Consider the following 19,232-nt stretch of genomic DNA (forward strand, 5'->3'; position numbering starts at 1 on the left):
ATCTGTTGAACGGTTTACTGGTGCAAATGTAACGGTTTAAGGGGTTTCCTTCCGGAATGTGTGGGCGGCACTCTCGAACAGCCGCGCAGCTGGAGAGTATAAAAGGAGAGGTTCGGTAATAAAGCAAGTAAGTAACATGAGAAGAAAAGTGCCTCCCGTCTCTCTGTCCTCATGCTTTCAGGGTTAGGACCTGCTGGCAGGATCCTGACGTCGCGGCTCGCGACAGTCCCATTTACAGTTAAGTACCTTGTTTTACAGTTTGCTTCAGTTCCACAGGTTAACTGACATCCTTAAAGTTATTTACCATTGACCACTAGGGCGAGTTGAGTTTATGTGTAGCTTGGTTACCACATTTTTTCCACTAAGTTTATGGGTTCATTTTAGGTACACAGTACCGTTACATTCATCACTGGGATCTTGTACCTTTACATGACAGGTCTTGGTTCTCATTTTTCCCCATTGCCCTGCCTTCCCTTCACCCACTCCACCCTTGCCTATTTACAAAGACTTTTTTTTTCCATTTTTTCCTTTCCCATGTTTTTCTTTTCCCTTCTTTCCTATCCCCTACCTCTCCTACATCCCCTAATCCTTTAAACATTTTCTTCCTATTACACAATAGTAATTATACATTTTGATCCTATTTATACTTGCAGCTTTTCTCACCAGAGAAATTATTCAGTATTTGAACATGTGTCCTATTTATTTCATGTAAGTGTATGGCCTCAATGTGTATTCATTTAGCTATAAGTGTCTCTAGTTTCTCATTGTTTATGGCTGAGTCGTACTCCATTTTATTAAAAAAAAAAACCACACACATCTTTAGTCAGTCTCCATTTGATGGGCACTTGGGCTGCTTCCTAGTTTTAGTTAGTACAAACTATAAACATGAGTGCATATATAACTGTGGTATGAATCTTATAATTATTTTGGGAAGATACCCAGCAGAGAATTAGTTGGGTCAAATGGAACCTCTAAGCCTAGTTGTTTGAGGTATCTCTATATTGATTTCCACAGTGGTTGCACCAGTCTACACTCTCACCAACAATGGAGAAGGAATCCTTTCTCCCCACAAACCTGCCAGCATTTTTTTGGTTGATTTCATGATAGTAGCAGTTCTTTCTCGGGTGAGGTGGAATCTCAGTGTTATTTTCATCTACATCTCTCAAATGACCCGTGATGTTGAACATTTTTCATATGTTTATGTTTATCTGCTGCTTTTACTTCTTTGTCTGAGAAATGTCTATTCATTATAGATACCCATTTTTGAACTGGGTCTTTATATTTGAGGGTCTGACTTTTTTAGTTCTTTATATATTCTAGATAGTAGACCTTTATCTGAGGAAAAGCTGGTAAAATGTTTCTCCCACATTGTAGGTTGTCTTTTAGGTATTGAACACAAGGCTGTCATACTGAGGCACTTATCCAGAAGTTTTAAATTCTTATTTTGTACATTCTTTCAAAAAATAATAAGTTTTCTAACTTGTGAACCTCATGCCTCAGCCTCCCAGAATGTTGGGATTACAGGAATTCACCATGATACCTGGCTTATAAAATTTAACTGAAAGTAATTGCACTCTTGTATTTAGTAGCTTACCTACTCAATGCACAGTGATTTTCTCTTGATAAGAAATGTCTTGTGAAATCACTGTTACCTCCTTCAGGGAGATTGTCCACATCTGATAAATAACAGGTTAGAAAAGAGTACATGACTTGTTGAAGGTTTCTTAGCTAATATGTTAAAATAGAATTTGGTGTTATAGAGATAATGTAGTCACTGTGTCCTTCCGCAGAAGAAATCTCTCAATAATTGTTCACTCAAAATCATAATTTTATTACGCCTGCTTAAAAATTGCTTACTTAGTTATCCCCATTTGTCAAGTAAGAAGCTGAGGCCTCCAGCATTTAGTAGACTTGGTGATTACTAAAGCTCAATTTGAACGCAAGTTCTACTGGCTGAGAAGTATATGTTCCTTTGATTTTCCTAATAGGCTTTTAAAGTTGACTAAATGAAAGACCACATGAGACTCATGGACAGATTTCCATTTGCCCTTGCTCAGTATTGAACCTCTTCTTTAATATTCTATAAATACATATGATTTTATCCGGATATACTTTTAGTGGATCAACATAATTCCAGTAATTTGGACATTGACATTTTTTTAATTAATGTCTACCTTACTCCAGTTTGCAGGGTAATCAGCACCATACCTTATAATGCCATGAGGCTTCCCACCTTTGTAAATTATTATTCCTCTATACGTTGCACTGCAGCCTTCACCTGGGGGCCTCAGCTGCCAAATACAAGGTCATTTAATGGGTCCTTACACTTTTGAGCACCGTCCAAAGCCTCCTCTTCAATCAGCTTCTCAGGGAGAGGTTCAGGTGGGGGCAAAAGCACAGGCCGTTTCAGCTCTGTTTCCATGGTGACCTGTACACGGATGTGATCTCAGCCCATAACTTTGGGCATAATGACCCCTAATCACATCCTCTCAGCCCCAGAGGACTCAGTGACTGCTATGGCAATTTCCTATGACTTGCTTTAATGGAATGAGTTTCAGAAAGGTAGACTTCCTACCTCAAGCAGGAAGGGACAACCAGCAATTACTCTGAGATGGAAACTTAGGACAGACAGGGTTGTTGCAGAAATGCTATGACAGCAGTAGATAAAATGTGTTACCAGGATCCAAGGTGCCCAATAGAACACACTGACTGGGATATTTCAGCTCTTAATCAGGCTTGATTAAATTCTATTCTGACCCAGTTCATTTTTAAATCCTACGCAAAGCTAATTCAAATTGTATAATTGATAGTGAGACATAGCAAGAAAAGGGCTAAAGGCGGGGGGAAGTGGAAGGGGTAGGGGAAAGAAAAAATAGAGTAAAGAAAAAAATGGAAACAAAGTCTTTGCAAATAGGGAAGGGTGGAGCAGGTGAAGGGAGGGCAGAGTTATGGGGAAAAAATAACACAGATACATCATGTAAAGGTACAAGATCCCAATGATGAATATAATTTTACTGTATACCTAAAAAGTACCAATAAACTTAATGAGGAAAAAATGATCTGAAAAGAAGTCACTGAAGAAACAAAGAAATTTTAGACAAGCAGGAAGAAGATAGCATTGATGGTCAAAGGAAACGATCTTCAAATATGTCAGTGTTAACACGAGCATGAAAAATTAGAGTTTGACTGATATCCAAAAGTGTGATCTCTGCAAGATTGCTACAGGCAGGCCCCCTCTCCTCTGGGGCTTCCTGTATCATGGTGGTCAGGACAAGACTTGAATTGCAGCTCTGTCTTTGACTGACACTGTTGCTGTGTGAACGAGTTGGTTTTCCTATATTTAGATTTCTTCTTTTATAAAATAGGAATGATCCTAGTATTTCTACATTTTCTATTTATGGAAACTATTCTTTATTTATATTCATAAAACACTGAGATATATGTTCATGGATATCACTTTGCTCACTGCCTGGAATATCATGTGTATCCTAAAAGGGTCATTGCTAGAAAGGATTGTCTTGGAGGCCATCGACCCTCTGTCATTAGTCACATCCTGGCCAAGAATGGGTAAGTATGGGGTGGGTGACATTAGTCAGCAATAGAAGGCCAGATATTAAGAGATTAGTTTAAACTATAGATTTTTAATTTACAGATTTTCCACTTGCACTATTGTGTGAAGATTAAATGCTTTACATTATTATTTTTTAATTTTCATTTTTATTACTAGTGTTATTGGCAAAACATTTGTGACAAGCATATAAGGAGAGGTCAGCTAATTTTATCTCATGAACAGTAGATAAGGAGTCAAACCACCAGGTGTCACCAAAGCAAACTGGTAGAAAAATTACAGGCCTTCTTATATGTTGGTCAGTCCCAACCTTTCATTTTCCCTGTCCCATAAATTCTATTTAGCTCTGTATTTTCATTTATTTTTCTTGCATCTGACATGGCCAAGCTATTATACCCCAAATATCCCTTCAAAAAGGTAAGAAATATTGTGAAAGTTGAACCTTGAATACCATCTCCTTTCCCCACAGTTCCCATATTTAATGGGTTTCTTGTTTTCCACAGGACCTGTTAACTCATTCAGCACATGGGTACAGAAGCTCTACAGAGTAGCCAGTGTTATACACAGCACTGTGCATAGAGATACTGTGCATGATTAATTCTTAGTCAGTACTTTGCTAAGAGCCTGGCATGTCGTGTACATACTAAAAGTGTTCACTCTAATTTTTTTTCATTATTATTATTATGCTGTCTTTTGCTGAAAATAAATTTCTCAAAGACTCTCATTGAGCTTTCACTCTGCTGGAGGCAGCACATGCCCACAAAGTTCCACAGAAAACCAACTTTACCCAGTGAAGTGTCATGAAACAACAAATATAAATAGAATACACTTATACCTATCAGCATGGATACAGATAAAAAATTTCCTGGAGTAAATGAAAGTGGCACTCTGTATACCTTAAAATAGATATAGTAGCTATAAGGAAAAATTGCTGGAATCCAAAATTAGAACATTGCTGTCTTTAGAGTGAGACTGGAAATGAGCAAAAGGAATGAAATCTAGTAGAATAAGGACTTCAATTTTTAAGTAAATTTTCTTTCTTTTCAAAGTCAGGAGATATAGATATATGTATTTCCTATGGAAAGATACTATGAATTGTAAAACATTTTCTAAGTGACACTGTGATGTTAAATCAAAACGAGATCTGCTTGATTTAGAAGAGACATATGATAGCTTTTCTCTCTTTATGGAAATTCTCTTAACAAAGAATTTGGCAGATAAAATGTGGAAATGAGCAGAAAAGTAATTAACTATTCTTTATTAGTCTCTTTATTTACATTTCTTATAAATTTATAATACAAGACCAATTTCATTCCCTCAGTTCAACAAGAATCCATTAAGATACTGAGCCTTAATTTACATTTGCATTTATTTAAAGTACTATAAAAATCTTTTTTTTTTTTTATTGAACACTTACAAAAGTAGAGGTCTTGGACCTAATGAGACTTGAGGGCCACACATATACTAGAGGTTAAATACAAGTTTAATTTTTTATTTATAGCTCCTTAAGAGGTCTAAGATTTTAAAAGGGATCCCTATTTGCAATTTTCCACACAGTCTGGCCCCCTAATATTTCATCTAGCTTTCCTAAAGGTAATGCAGGGTATCTTGGAAGCATGCCCTTCCATCTGTGTGAAGTATAATTTCTTCATTATCTTTTCCTATCAAATTATGCCTAGTTTATCCTTTAAGGGGCTGCTAAATACTTCTAACTCCATGTAGTCTTTACTAATCACTTCGATATAAAGATTGTGCTCACTCCTACAATCTCCTTTCCAGATCTGTGACATCCATCCCCTTGTGCTTTCTGGACACAGATTTGTTAGGTGAACACATTGCATGGATCATTGTAGAAAGCCAATACATTGCATTCATTATCATTATTAAAGGATATTTCTTGTCCTCCAAAAGGTACAAATACTCCCAAAATTACAGTCCATCAGGATAGATGCAAAGATACATGCAAACACTATGCTGTATAATCCAATTCTACCTGGTCTCTCAAACTAACACATTTGTTTGACAAATGGCAACTACTCAAATATGAAAGAGTAAAATGAATAAAGAAACACAGGCAACAACCAACGCATGTGTTATGTTTATCCATTTAGAGATCTCAGCCTTGCAAATATCTATGTTGTACCCCAAGGGGTGGAGTTTTTTTCTTTTTTTTATTGTTTGCAAAGATAGCTCTGAGAAATAGGAACACAAGTCTGAGCTGGCTTCATTAAGAAGGATGGATATAAAGCAGCAACATGTCTGTGCTGAGCCATTGAAAGTGAAATGGGATAATTGCTGTGGTTACAATGCGGCTGATCAAGCTGAGAGAAACAAGTTTCAAATTGTTCCAATCAGTCCTAATCCAGCAGAGTTATTAACAGTTCTCTACCCTGGTGCGACTGCATCTGCTAACTTGAGATAATGATTTATATCACAGTTTATGAAAGTCCCAATTTGTCCTAATTCAATAAGCAAAACCCAGCAAGGCAGGCAGGAGACATACATTGTGCCATGCCTGGGATCCCCATCTTTCCTCCTCTCTCCGCCACCTCTACACTATCATGAGTGAACTTGCAGCAGCTTGACAATTTTGCTTTGTAGTCCTAAACTGAGGGAGACAGAGTAGAGAGTTGAATCTGTCACACCCTAGGACTGGAAGAAGAAGCAGGAAAGAAATATTCTGAGAAAAGCCAATATAGTAAAGTCATACAACAAGAAGACTATATAATTATAGTTAGATAGGTGGAATCTTTTTGTAAAAAAAATTGTTTAGAATAGGCAAAGATGGAAATAGATTAAGTCATTGTCTGAGGCCCTGAAGTTGGATTGGGTGGTAAAAAGGCATAGAAAGGATTGTGTGGAGGTGGTGGTACGGAGAACAAGGTAAGGATTACAATTAGTTCTGCTGTTTCTTCATCTGATTAAGATATTAATGTTCTACATCACACTTATAATAACAGTTACACAACTCTGTGTACACATTAAGGGAAGTTAGATTTTTAAATTAAAATGGGTAAATTGTGTGGTATATGCATTGGACCTCATTAAAGTTGTTTTAAATTAAATTTAAAAATCCAAACAGAAATAGTTTCGTGGAGATGCCAGGCTAGTAGTTCTTAATGTGGAAATCAAGGATCCTCGACTAGAAAGCAATCATTTCATAACAAGTACAGAACTCTGTGTGAGCTCATAAGTGTGTGTGTGTGCACGCGCGAGTGCAGGCACATGTATGTGTCAGCTTGCATTACACCATGGGTAAAACGTTCAGAGCTGTCATAGTATGTTAAATTTTTCTTGAGGGTCCGGGATTTAGTTTGATGGTTCTGCTGCCTGCCCTTCAAGCTCAAGGACCTGAGTCTAATCCCCGGTACCAAAATAATAATAATAAAAAAAAATCTTCACCAATCGAATTTTTCTTGTGATCTTACAGTTATAAATTGCTGACTTTCATAATCCACCCAAATGTAAAAATTAGAAAGCATGAATGAGTCCTGAAGAAAATTTATTTATTTAACTATTAGAGAGAAAAGAGTATATAGATGGCAGGAATCTTAAAACAAGTCAAGAAATAATTTGGGTATCAGAGCACAGAAGAAAATGTGCGTCAGCCAAGTACCATTTCTGGCACCAATTTTTTTCACCCAGTCCCCTTGTCCTGTGCCCATGCTATAACCCCCAACTCTTTCCTTTATTGCCAGAGATATCCTCAGGAAAACATCTACTTATAAGCCTGGAAATCACATGATGACATGAAAAGAACACAAAACTAACTGCAGCTTCTCATAGAGCGAGGCACAGTGACACATGCATGCATTCAATGAATGAGTGAGTAAAAATCACAAAACTTCATCTGTGTGAACCATATTGGCTTGACTTTATCTGAACAAAGAGATTGGAATTCATAGTGATATTGGGGCAAGAGATGTAACTCTCAAACCTACTAAATATCTGAAAAGCTAGTTCATGTTCTCTAAAATTGAAGAGTGAATTCTAGGGACATCCGAGGTTAAGACTAGGACAAATTTATTGAGAGAAAGAAAGTTTCTGTCTAAGAGAGACAAATGAGAGATCACCAAGTGGATTGCCTGCCCAAGGCAATTTTCAATGATATTTTATACAGCCAAGCCATGTGGTGAGGCAGATACAAAGAGGGACCAACATATAAGACCCAAAGGAAAATTACAAGGAGGGCCGGAGGTGGGGCAAAACCACAGCCAACCAGTAAGATAACAAGTACAGTTACCCAGTAATATTGATTAAATGGGGGTCAAATGGGGAAGCTAGTCATGAGGCAAGCATACAAGGACTTTCAGTAAGAGTGGGGGTCAGGGATATTTCCTGGAAAGGCTGAGTTAAGACCTTGGCCCCCACCCAGGTGATTTATACCTATTTAAAATATCCATCACTGCTATTTATCCCCAGGGGAAGCACAAGGGTATAGTAATTTCTCTGCTTTTACAATTCTAGTCTTCAGTGAATGTGTCTCGATTGTCCTCCATGTTGGCTCCTTGTTGTGTTGGCTCCTTGAGGGCAGCCCTGTCCAACTGCCTATGAGATGAGATATCTAATTAACGTACCTATCTGCAATAATAGTATCTCAGTTTCTTTGCTTTAGCACTGGATGACTAGGATGGCCACTTACTTGAGATCTCCTCTCTCACCCTCCCTCCTCTTTTCTTCTGTCCAAGGGATTTTCATATGTGTTTAAACTGATGGGTGAACTTCCTATACCCCTAACTGGAGTAGGCACCTCCCTGCTCATCTTAGCTGTGACTAGTTCTATAATGAACCTCATTGCAGATCAGGCAAGCTCAGTCTGAGACTGGTGATTGACTTATCTCAGTATTGAAATAAGTAAGAACACTTAATCTCTTCTCTATAATCAGACCAGTTCTATGGTGTGAAGGCATGATAGTAAATTAAAAATGGATACTCCTTTGAGGGACTTGGACCTATGGAAAATGCCAACATGTAGGCCATCGTCCAGAAGCCAGCTCGTAACTACCGAAGTTGTGGCTTGACCAGAATGTTTAGGTCCCATAGAGAAAGAAGCCATGAGAACCCTGGTGGCAGCCGTGCAGTTGAAATTGAAGCATCAACTCTGGCTTCAGGGTAAAAATAATGAATTTCCCAGACCAAATAGGAAGGATAATCCATAGTGCTAAGAGATTCTCAACAATACAATGACTGTATAAAACTGTATAATACATGCGTAGAATGGTGAATATTCTGGTATGAGCCAAGGATGGTACTTGGCATTGCAAAAGAACTCAGTAAAATTTTGTTCGATTAATCAGCCTAAATAAGTGTAATTATTAACAATGTTAGTTATATTAATGGAATCAGTTGGTGTCAGACTTAGTACCAAACACTTCTGGTGTGGTGTATCATTTAATATTTATGACAACTGTATGAAATACAGTGGTACGGGGATTCACAAACTTCATTTTCTCCACAGTTTTTGAAAAGATGGCCATGTTTGTGTTTGTGTGGAAAAAATGGTCACGCTCGTGTTTGTCACCGGATATAAGGTTTGCAAACAAAGAATGCCTTCCTTTGTAAACCAAATTGGGCATAAAAGCATTTGTGAACCAAGGTGCCACTGTACTAATACCTTTTGTTTTCCATTTTGAAGAGTTTTTCTAGAATTCAGAGAGGCAGAGGAATTTTTCTGATGTCACACAGCTAGTAAGAGGGCCACAGTTTGGCTGCCATTGGGCTTTGTGACTTTAAATTCTGTACACTAAGTTAGTTCACTCTAATGCATAAGGTAGATGGAAATAGGACAGGAGGACAAAAATTTGCAAAGATAATACATGACCATATTGCAAAAGGAGTTGTATGCTGTACTAAGGAATTGAGTTTCAACTTTAGGGATGTTTAGTTATTCTTGCCTACAGTGTTCTGCACAGTGATATGCTGTACAAGTTGTACTGCAGAGGACATAGTTTATAGGACATAGATTGTGTGTAGCCCATTGTAAAATCTTGGCTTGTGTAGGTACCTACCCTCTAGGATTAAATTCCCTAAAAATCATCTCTCAGAATTTATCCCGGTCACTGTAGTTCCACAAAACCACATCTACATCTTCCTCACACATCATTTGGTTTTATTTTGTTTTACAACTTTTTGTATTAGTGTACATTGACTATACAGATTAATAGTTCAAAGTAGTCAGATTTACACATGTGCGTATAAATAATTTGATTATTTTCACCACCCTCCATCAATTTTGATAGACTCCTTTTGGCCATGTGAATAGCTGTAAATGTACAAAAGTACAAAATAGAAAGTTTTAAGCCCATATACTCCTTGTATACTTTCCACAATTACCAAGTCATCAGCAACTTTTGCAATTTATGTCTCTTACTCTGTCTTTTTCTGAAGCAAATTCCATTCCAAACATTATGTTATTAACTTTCCTAATATTTCTATATACATTTATAAAGAATAAGGACTTCTTAAGGACATTTCTTCATCCAGTTTAGATTCTCTCAATTAAGACTTTTTAGTGTACAGCCCAGGCCAAATCCACCTTGCTGCCTTTTTTGTGTCATTACACCTAATGATGGTTTTGAAATATATACATTTTGAAAAAAGAATCAGAGGGGGGAATATTATATGAAAGGAGGAAATTATATGAAATTTATATTTCAGTTCGATTTATAAGATCTCTTGTCTGAGCTTTTTAATCACTCTTTCAAACTCCCCTCTTTCCATGTCCAGTACATTTCCCAAGAGTTCCTTCTGGATTGTTATCAAGCCACATTATTTTAGAGCACCCATGCTTCTGTGACTCTTTTGCCTAACCAAATCTGGAACTCCAGCTTCTCCATAGACCACCCAAAGCCATATAAGGTAGTGATCAAATATTTTCACTTCCTAAGCCCTTTTCGACGGGGCTTATATTCCAGTCTTTGTGATTTGTTTGCAACTATCACAAGGGTTCAGCCCCTTCAACGGTTTGTCAAAACGCTCTGTCTTCCTCTCAGATCTACAGCAAGGTTTCTCAACAGTGGAATTCTTGACATTTCAGGCCTTATAACTTTTTGCTGCAGTGGGCTATTCTGCGCACCATAGGTATATTTTTAGCAGCACTCTTATCCTCCACCCTCCACTCACTGGATGTCAGTATCACCCACATCAGTCTCCACATGCAGTGGCCAAAGTCCTTCAAGGGACAGAATTGCATGTGCTAATAATCTCCGCTGCCTGCCCATGCTTACCTGTCGAAACCTCGTCCTGGGGGTTCACCTCATCTCTCTAACCCAACTTTATACCTTACATCAATTGTTTATGAATCTATCTTTCTGCCTCCCAATACAGAGAAGTCTTTTAAGGAAAGATGTATTTTTCATTTTCATCTTTGTCCTCTTTTCACTGTCCAGTATAAGTTCATTATTAGCAAGCCTCCAGTAAGAATTTTTTGAATGAGCCTTGAAATCAAATTGCTGTTTCTTTTCCTGATGCTTTATATTTCTTCATTAATGTTAACCCACGTTTTCCTAGCACACTAAAGTCAACTAATGCATCTAATGCTTTTAAATAAATATACCTGTATGTGAGCACATTTCTATGACCGAGTCTGTAAAGTCTGAGTATATCAGCATCTTCTTAAGGCTATAGCATTTAAGAGAAGAAAGGTTTACCAGGCTTTTCCAAACCTTCCTTATGTTCTGTCTTTAAGTTTCTCTTGACCTTACTTTATCAAGTCTGATTGCATTTTGCCAAGCTATCTAACCTTTGCTTAGCTTGCAAGTTATATTGCTGAATTAGCCAGTTACGTAGTCACATTTGCTTCTTTTCCTAACTTGTCTCTTTTAATCAGCGGGGTCTAACAACCTCTGGCTGGTGTAAAGAACTCATGCTATGTGCACATCTGCTTACATATGGTACACAAAGGGTTGAAGGTCACATTTGTACAGGTAGCACGACTGACTTCACAGCAGTCCAGGTTAAAAAAAAAAAAAAGAAAGAAAGAAAGAAAAAAATCCCCTTATTTGATCGACCACAGTCATTGGGGCATTTCCAGCTTGCATTCAGCCTGCCACAGGGAACAAAGAATGAGACAGGCTAGTATTAGGGAGTCGGCATTGCCAAGACATTTTCTCCTTTTAGGTGACTTCTGGACTTGAAATCAAGCTAATGAGAAAGTGTGGTCCATCTGATCCTGTCTTTCAGTGTGCCCTCTACACAGGGACCCTGGGACACTGAGGCACACTGGCTGGGACCAGCCACTCTCAGAACATTGTTTATGAGCAGCAGTCTCACTGTTCCCATCTTGCAAGTAGTACATAACCAAAGTGGGCAATGTTTTCAGAGATAACAGGCATCCTCATTGGCTTTTCTCACTCTGGTCCTGCATCTAATGTCACTCTGGAGGAATGGAAGCCACGATTCTGGGTCCCGATGCAATCTTCGCAGACTCCTGATTGACTCCTTCTGATTTATTAGGGGCAGCCTACTGGGACTAAAAGACAGAGGACAGTTGGGAAGTTGCCAGGAAAACACGGGCTGGAGTAAAAACTAAATGCAAATTTTAGAAATGTGAGTTAGTTGGAAATACACTTCTGGAGAAAATTGTTAAAGGGGCTAAATAAGCATCTGTCAAAGACTTCAACTGGTATTTTGTAAGGTACGTTAAAACTGAACATTATGTAATTTTTCTTTTCATTGTCTTAAATTTATCTATTCCCCAATTTGACTTTTCTTTAATTTGTATTAAGTGAAACTTTCTATCTGCACTTTTCCCTCCCACTTACCACACAGGGACTTTACAGCAGGTAGAAGGCAGCTGATCCCCACAGAATACAGTTAAATCAGGACTGCACAGAAAAATCACTTAGCTTCCATACCTTAGTGTCTGATATTTATTTCACCACTAAGGATCTTTATTAATGAGAATATTTGTCCTTGAATGTTCACATTACCTAGTAAGAGAGCATCTGAAGGAAGCTATTATCAGTCAATACAGTGTGAAGGAAAAATAATTTCTATTATATTTTATTACTGACCAGTTTGCCAAAGAGTTTCTCACATCCTCATTTAAACTCCACTTTGACCCTGAGGTATAGGCAGGTATGCATCACCTTTCTCATTTTGCAGATGACGAAAATAAGGAGAGGATGAGGGAGGTACCCATGATTACACAACCATTCTCACCCAGATGCAATCAGACCTCAAGTTTCACCCACTTAAATCTCCTGGGGTTTCCCACCATTTTATCTTCAAAGTACACCCAAAAGATGAGTGCACAAGACTGTTCAGAGTATAGCCCAGGAGAATGTAATTGCAGCATGGTATCTTCTGCTGTGCTTAGATGTGATTAGTGCTGTTTGAACCACAGCAGTGGAAATTAAGAAAGCCCTGTTCGTTTTTGTTATATTATATTATGTTATATTATATTATATTATATATATTACATTATAGTATATTATCAAACTCATTATAGTATATTATCAAACTCAGGACTTTGCTCTTGCGAGGCAGGCAGTGGCATTACTGAGCTAGATCTCCAGCCCATGAAAGTACTGTTCTTAAGGTGTCCTTGAGGAGAGAGAGGGTTCATGCACAAAGACTGAACAGGAATTTAAGTCAAAAGAGCAATATAAATGAAGCAAAAGAATTATGGACGAGAGTGGAGGGGGTGAGAAAATATTTAGAGAAGATGAAGCAGGAGGTGACTGCGATGTCACATTTAAACACTAAAGACAGAGCTTCAGAAAGGCTGTCACATACCCCCAAATTTAGCAAGAAGCACTTAAAAACATTACTTAAGTGTCTTTACATTCTCCTTCCATCTTACTCTCCCTCTTCCTCCCTCTCTTCTTGCCTTCCTTCCTCCTTTTTCATGTGCTTTGAGGTGTCAAACCCAGGGCCTTGCAAACACACACTCTGCTACCCAGCTACACCAGCAGCCCTCTTGCTTTAAATATGGTTAGACATAAGTACAAAATCTGAAGGATTTGGATCCCAAGACCAACAGCACCATATTACTGACCCTAACCACTGAAACAATTATGCTTTTTGAAATGTTGAAAACAGAAACAAGCATGCATCCCATTTACTAAATACTTTGAGGAGATCTTGGGTAGAATGGAGAGTAAAGTAATAATAAATGTAAAATGTTTCACAAATGTGAATGCAGTGGCAAAATAGGCAACACAGGTGCTGGTGGAGCTAAAAATGAAACACAGTGCAGAATACAAAATATTCCTAAATTTATAAAAAAAGTTGGAACTTTCCTACCTGCTGCGTGATGGCTGAGAGTGTCTGTAGTTTCACTGCTTTGACAAACTGTGTATCTGGACTTGCTAAAGCTGATCATATTTGTAGTCTTTGATCCAGCAATTCCACTCCTGGGAATATCTACCTGAAATGCTTACCTTTATGCACACCCAAAAGACACACAAAAGGATATTGTAGTAGCAGATCAGCAATAACATGGATGAAATATTTATATGAATACAATGGGATCCTATGCGATGCCACCAACAAATCATTACTGAACACAGTAGCATAGAATCGAAATAATAATATTAACAATGACAACAGAGCTGAGTATGGACGTGAGACACCTGCAGTGCCTTACACTATAATGATTATTTGTCAAAGTTCAAAAACACAAAATAAATACATACTGATAGAAGTCAAGATAGTGATAATAATAATTATTATTTGTTTATTTATTTATTTACTTACTTTGCACCACCAGGGTTTGAATGTGGGACCTTTGGCTCATGAGGCAGGCAGCAGAACCACTGAGCCAAATCCCTGGCAAGAGAGTGATTTATTTTGGGTGGTGGAAGGAAGAAATCCAAAAAGGACATGAGATTCTCCTGGGATGTTGGTTGTGTTCCATATCCTGATCTGTGTGTGGGTTACATATGAAGTACTCAGGTCACTTTGCAAATGTTCTAATTCTCTTTTAAATCTCAACTTTGAAATCTATTCACTATGCTTTATCATCCTTAGCAGGGCTACTTGATTATCTAAATTATATTTGTAAGGTGTATGGAGGATTGGGAAGAACACAGTAATTGCCCAATAATCATTAGCCTTATCATCAATGTCATGACCTAAAATTGGATCAGTAAGTATATCCTTAAATGGGTTTGTTATGAATAGGGTATGGAATGGGTATTTGCTAACAAATAACAAATTCTCCAAAAAGGGCAAATTTCATGACTCTTATTAATGAAACTTGAATTTACACAATCCCCACGGATTTGCAGTCCTTGAATATCAGTGCATCCCAACACATGTTAGCATTTTGAGAAACATTAAGGTAGTTAATTCTGTCTGGGGCACCAGGAAGACACTCTGAAGTCCCTCCCTCACAGCTCCTGTCTTGTTTACTCTGCTGTGAGCCTTTACACAGTCACTTTCTGCTGTGATTGTAGAGAATGACCTAGGTGTGAAACATTCAATTTCTAGCCGTAAGGAAGCTATGAACACAGAATGTTTTAAATATTTATTAGGCTCATCTACTTTGGCTTTTATTTTTCTTACATTTTGTGAATAGACCAGCGTAAGAAGAAGGTGATCCTAGCAGATAGGCTGCAAACCAGTGTGCTGCCCCTGGAGTCAGACAGAACTTCCTCCGTTCCTTGCTCAGCCACTTGTCAAGTGGCACTGGCCAGCCTTTCAGCTAGCTGTGTGCCTCCTACTGCTTGCCTGTAATGGGGCTAATCATAATACCTACCTGTCCAGGTTGTCGTAGGAATTAAATGAGATAGTACTTTTGTAGCATTTCTCGGTTCTTGGCATGTATCTTCAAAAACTACAGCTCTTATTTCAATTTCCTTTTATTTTCAGTATTTATTATTCCTTTTAACACTAAACTGAGATATAATTTATATGCTACACTTCTTGCCATTTTAAAATGTGCAATTCGGTAATTTTAATACATTCACAAGGTTGTATAACCAACCAGGAGTACTATGTAATCCTAGAACATTGCTATTATCTTTAAAAGAAATATCATACCCTTTGGCATATACTCATTCTCCTCCCATCAAACACTGGCAACCAAATCCATTTTCTCTGCTTATGGATTTTCTTATTCAAGATATCGCATATCAGTGCAATCATAAAATACATGACCTTTTAAATCTGACTTCCTTCACCCAGCATGTTTTCAAAGTTCATTCATGTAGCATGGATCAGTATTGTGTTCCCTTTTAGCAGCTGAATAACATTATACTCTATGGGTCCGTCCCATTTCTTTAATCCTTGAGGATATACTGAAGGAAAGCTCATAATTAATTCAGAAAAAATGGTTGAGAAATCATAGATGTTTTTTCATATGCACAGACAATTTACATTAGATTTGATAATGGGGTATTATTGCATGTTACTTAATATGATAGACTCTAGAGCCTGATGCTGGCATTTATTTGTGTTTGTTTAGTTTGGGGTTGTCTTTGTGATAGACAATGTTTGTGTTAATTTTGTAGAGTTACTAGATATATAAGTTGAATCTTGATCATTTTGGAGCTCTCCTAACTACCATCTCCCTTCCCTCTTCATCCCCTTCTTATTCTCCCTGAAGTCCCTCCCTGCACCTCCTTTATTTAACTCATGTGATATTTGACTTACTCTCTTATTTCGTGTAACATTGTAATCTCAAGATCTATTCATTTTCTGCCAATAACTTGAATTGATTAATCTTACTTATTTCGTGTAACATTGTAATCTCAAGATCTATTCATTTTCTGCCAATAACTTGAATTGATTTTTCTTCATGACCGAATAAAATTTTGCTGTGTATATATACCGTATTTTCTTCACCCATTCATCCATGGATGGGCATCTCAGCTGCTTTCAAAGCTTTGCTATTGTTAATAGTGGTGCTATAAGTATGGGTATGTATGTTTCATTGTAGCATGCCGACTTTAACTCTTTTGTGTATATACTCAGGAGAGGTGCAACTGGGTCAAATGCAGTTTCTATATTTAGTTTTTTGAGGAATCTCTGTAGTGATTAAACTAGTTTACCCTCCTACCAACAATGCAGCAGCCTTCCTTTCTCCCCACATCTGTTTTTGTGACTTTATCTTCATAGAATAACTTGAAATTGGGATTGTGATATGTCTCATTTTGCTCTTTTATATCATGTTTGCTTTTGGGTCTCTTCTGGTTTCATATAAATTTTACGATTACTTTTTTTAGTTCTATGAAAATATTTTTGTGTCTTAATAATGGTTGTGTTAAATCTATATATGCATTTGATAATATACTACCTGAAATATGCCCATTTTTGTCTGATGCTTGCAATGAAAATGCAGCTTTGTAAATCTAATCTCCATGAATTTGGTAAGTTATACAACTTTCCCCATGTGAGGTTTTTTTTTTAACTTTTTAAAAAAAATTTAAATTGAATTTATTGGTACATTCTAGGTAGACAGTACAGTTACTGTACCCTGAGATCTTGTACCTTTACATGACAGGTCTTGGTTCTCATATTTTCCCCTTGTCCCCACCCTCCCTTCACCCCCTCCTCCCTTCCCAACCTTCAAGCACTTTAACTCCATTTTTACATTTTCTCATATTTTTTTCTTTTTCCCTTATTCCCCTTCCCATATCCTTCTTACTGTCCCTACACCTTTGGGCCTTTTCTTCCTATTTCATAATGCTAATTGCCCCCTTAGGATCTTGAGTATTATTTTAGTTTTTCACACCAGAGAGACTATTAAGTATTTGCATATGTGTGACTTATTTATTTCACTTAGGAGTTTATCCTATATCCTCAAAATGTGCCCATGTGCCTATGAATGAACCTACTTTCTCATTCTTTATGGCTAATATTCCATTTTATAGAAAACTACATCTTTATCCAGCTTCCAACTGATGGGCAGATGGGCTGTTTCCAAGTTTTAGCTATTACAAACTGTGCCGCTATAAATATGGGTGTGCATATATCACTGTGATATGATTCCTTTAATTCTTTTGGAAAGATACCCAGCAGAGGGATGTCTGGGTCAAATGGAACCTCTAATCCTAGTTGTTTGAGGTATCTCCATATTGATTTCCATAGTGGTTTCCCAGTCTGCACTACCACCAATGATGGAGAAGGGTTCCTTTCTCCCCACAACCGCGCCAACATTTGTTGGGTGATTTCTTGATAGCAGCCATTCTTTATGGGGTGAGGTGAAATCTCTGTGTTGTTTTCATCTGAATCTCTCAAATGACCAGTGATGTGGAGCATTTTTTCATACATTTACTTGCTGCTTCTATTTCTTTGTCTGAGAAATGTCTGTTCATTTCAGATGCCCATTTTAGAAATGGGTCTTTATATTGGGGGGGCGGTTGTTTTGAGTTCTTTATATATTCTAGATAATAGTCCTTTGTCTGAGTAGCAGATGGTAAAAAGTTTTTCCCACATTGTAGGTTGTCTTTTAGTTCTGTTGATGGTTTCTTTTGCAGTGCAGAAGCTTTTTAATAAGACTTAATTCTCGACTTAATTAACACTTTTAGCAGAGTAGCTGGATACAAGGTCAACACCCAAAAATCGATAGCCTTCTTATACACAAACAACAGACTCACTAAAAAAGAAATTAGGGAAACAATTCCTTTCACAATAGCACCCAAAAAATGAAGTATCTGGGAATCAATCTAACAAAAGAAGCAAAAGACCTCTACACAGAAAACTACAGCACTCTGAAAAAAGAGATAGAGGAGGATATAAGAAAATGGAAAGATCTCCCCTGCTCCTGGGTAGGAAGAATCAACATAGTGAAAATAGCCATACTACCAAAACTGCTCTACAGATTCAATGCACTGCCAATTGAAATCCCATGTGGGTTCAATGTGAAGAAAAATTAGCCATTCCCTAGTCTTCTCCTCTTCTATAATCTAATTGTTCATTGTTTGAGAAATGGTGGGCTATTCAGATTTTCTGGTAATCATTCCCTCCCAAATTGGTGGAAGTAGGTGTTCACATTAATCCCAGTGATTAGTCCTCACCATTTGAACAGCAAAGATAAATACCTGTGAAGCTAGGCGTGGTAGCTCACACCTGTAATTCCAGCACTCAGGAGGCTGAGGCAGGAGGATCGCTGTGAGTTCGAGACCAGCCTGGGCTACATAGTGAGTTGCAGGTTAGTCTCAACTACCAAAAAACCCAAAATAAATAAATAAATTAAATAAATAAATAATAATAAATAATAGTAAGTTAAAAATAAACAATCTAAAACCAAAAAGATAAACACCTATGTAAGATACCACTTGGTATGCTGCTATCACAGCTAAGATACAGTAAAGTGCTTCTGTTTTATTTTATTTAGGGAGTTGACTCTGTACTTGGGTCCAAACCAGCTAAACCAGCTGAACTGTAAATTAAGTATTGACTAAAATACACACACACCAACTACACACACAAATATGTATATCCAACAAAAAACATATACACACTAGCGGTACTAATAAATGTCTGGAAGCTAATGGCTACCACTTTGAGCATTTCTTGCAGTTGTAGAGACCAAAAGTAAACTCATATTACTTTCATGATATCTCAATAAACTTAGTATTAAAAGGTTTATACAAGGTTTTCTTTCATAATATATACATTTTTGGCAGGCTATTCATATATATGCATATATATATATATACAACATATATATATGCATACAAATATATCTGTGTGTGTGGGGGGTGTGTGTGTG

At 37.4% G+C, this 19,232-nt stretch overlaps 1 long non-coding RNA gene across 3 annotated transcripts in view; it reads left to right on the forward strand.

Moving 5' to 3' along the window:
• Positions 1 to 48: 48 nt before the first annotated feature.
• Positions 49 to 19,232, forward strand: part of LOC104873000 — a 26,302-nt gene continuing 7,118 nt past the window's right edge. For 2 of the 3 annotated variants that reach the window (XR_004515411.1, XR_783338.1), the window contains exons 1-2: positions 49 to 127; positions 7,267 to 7,393. This is a non-coding gene — a long non-coding RNA (uncharacterized LOC104873000). Of the gene's footprint in view, positions 128 to 7,266; positions 7,394 to 11,686; positions 12,156 to 19,232 lie in introns of those variants that run through there. The other variant, XR_783337.1, reaches the window with a different exon arrangement.

Source organism: Fukomys damarensis, unplaced genomic scaffold (assembly GCF_012274545.1).
Source record: "Fukomys damarensis isolate Sample0158 unplaced genomic scaffold, DMR_v1.0_HiC HiC_scaffold_36, whole genome shotgun sequence".
Classification (NCBI taxonomy): domain Eukaryota; kingdom Metazoa; phylum Chordata; class Mammalia; order Rodentia; family Bathyergidae; genus Fukomys; species Fukomys damarensis.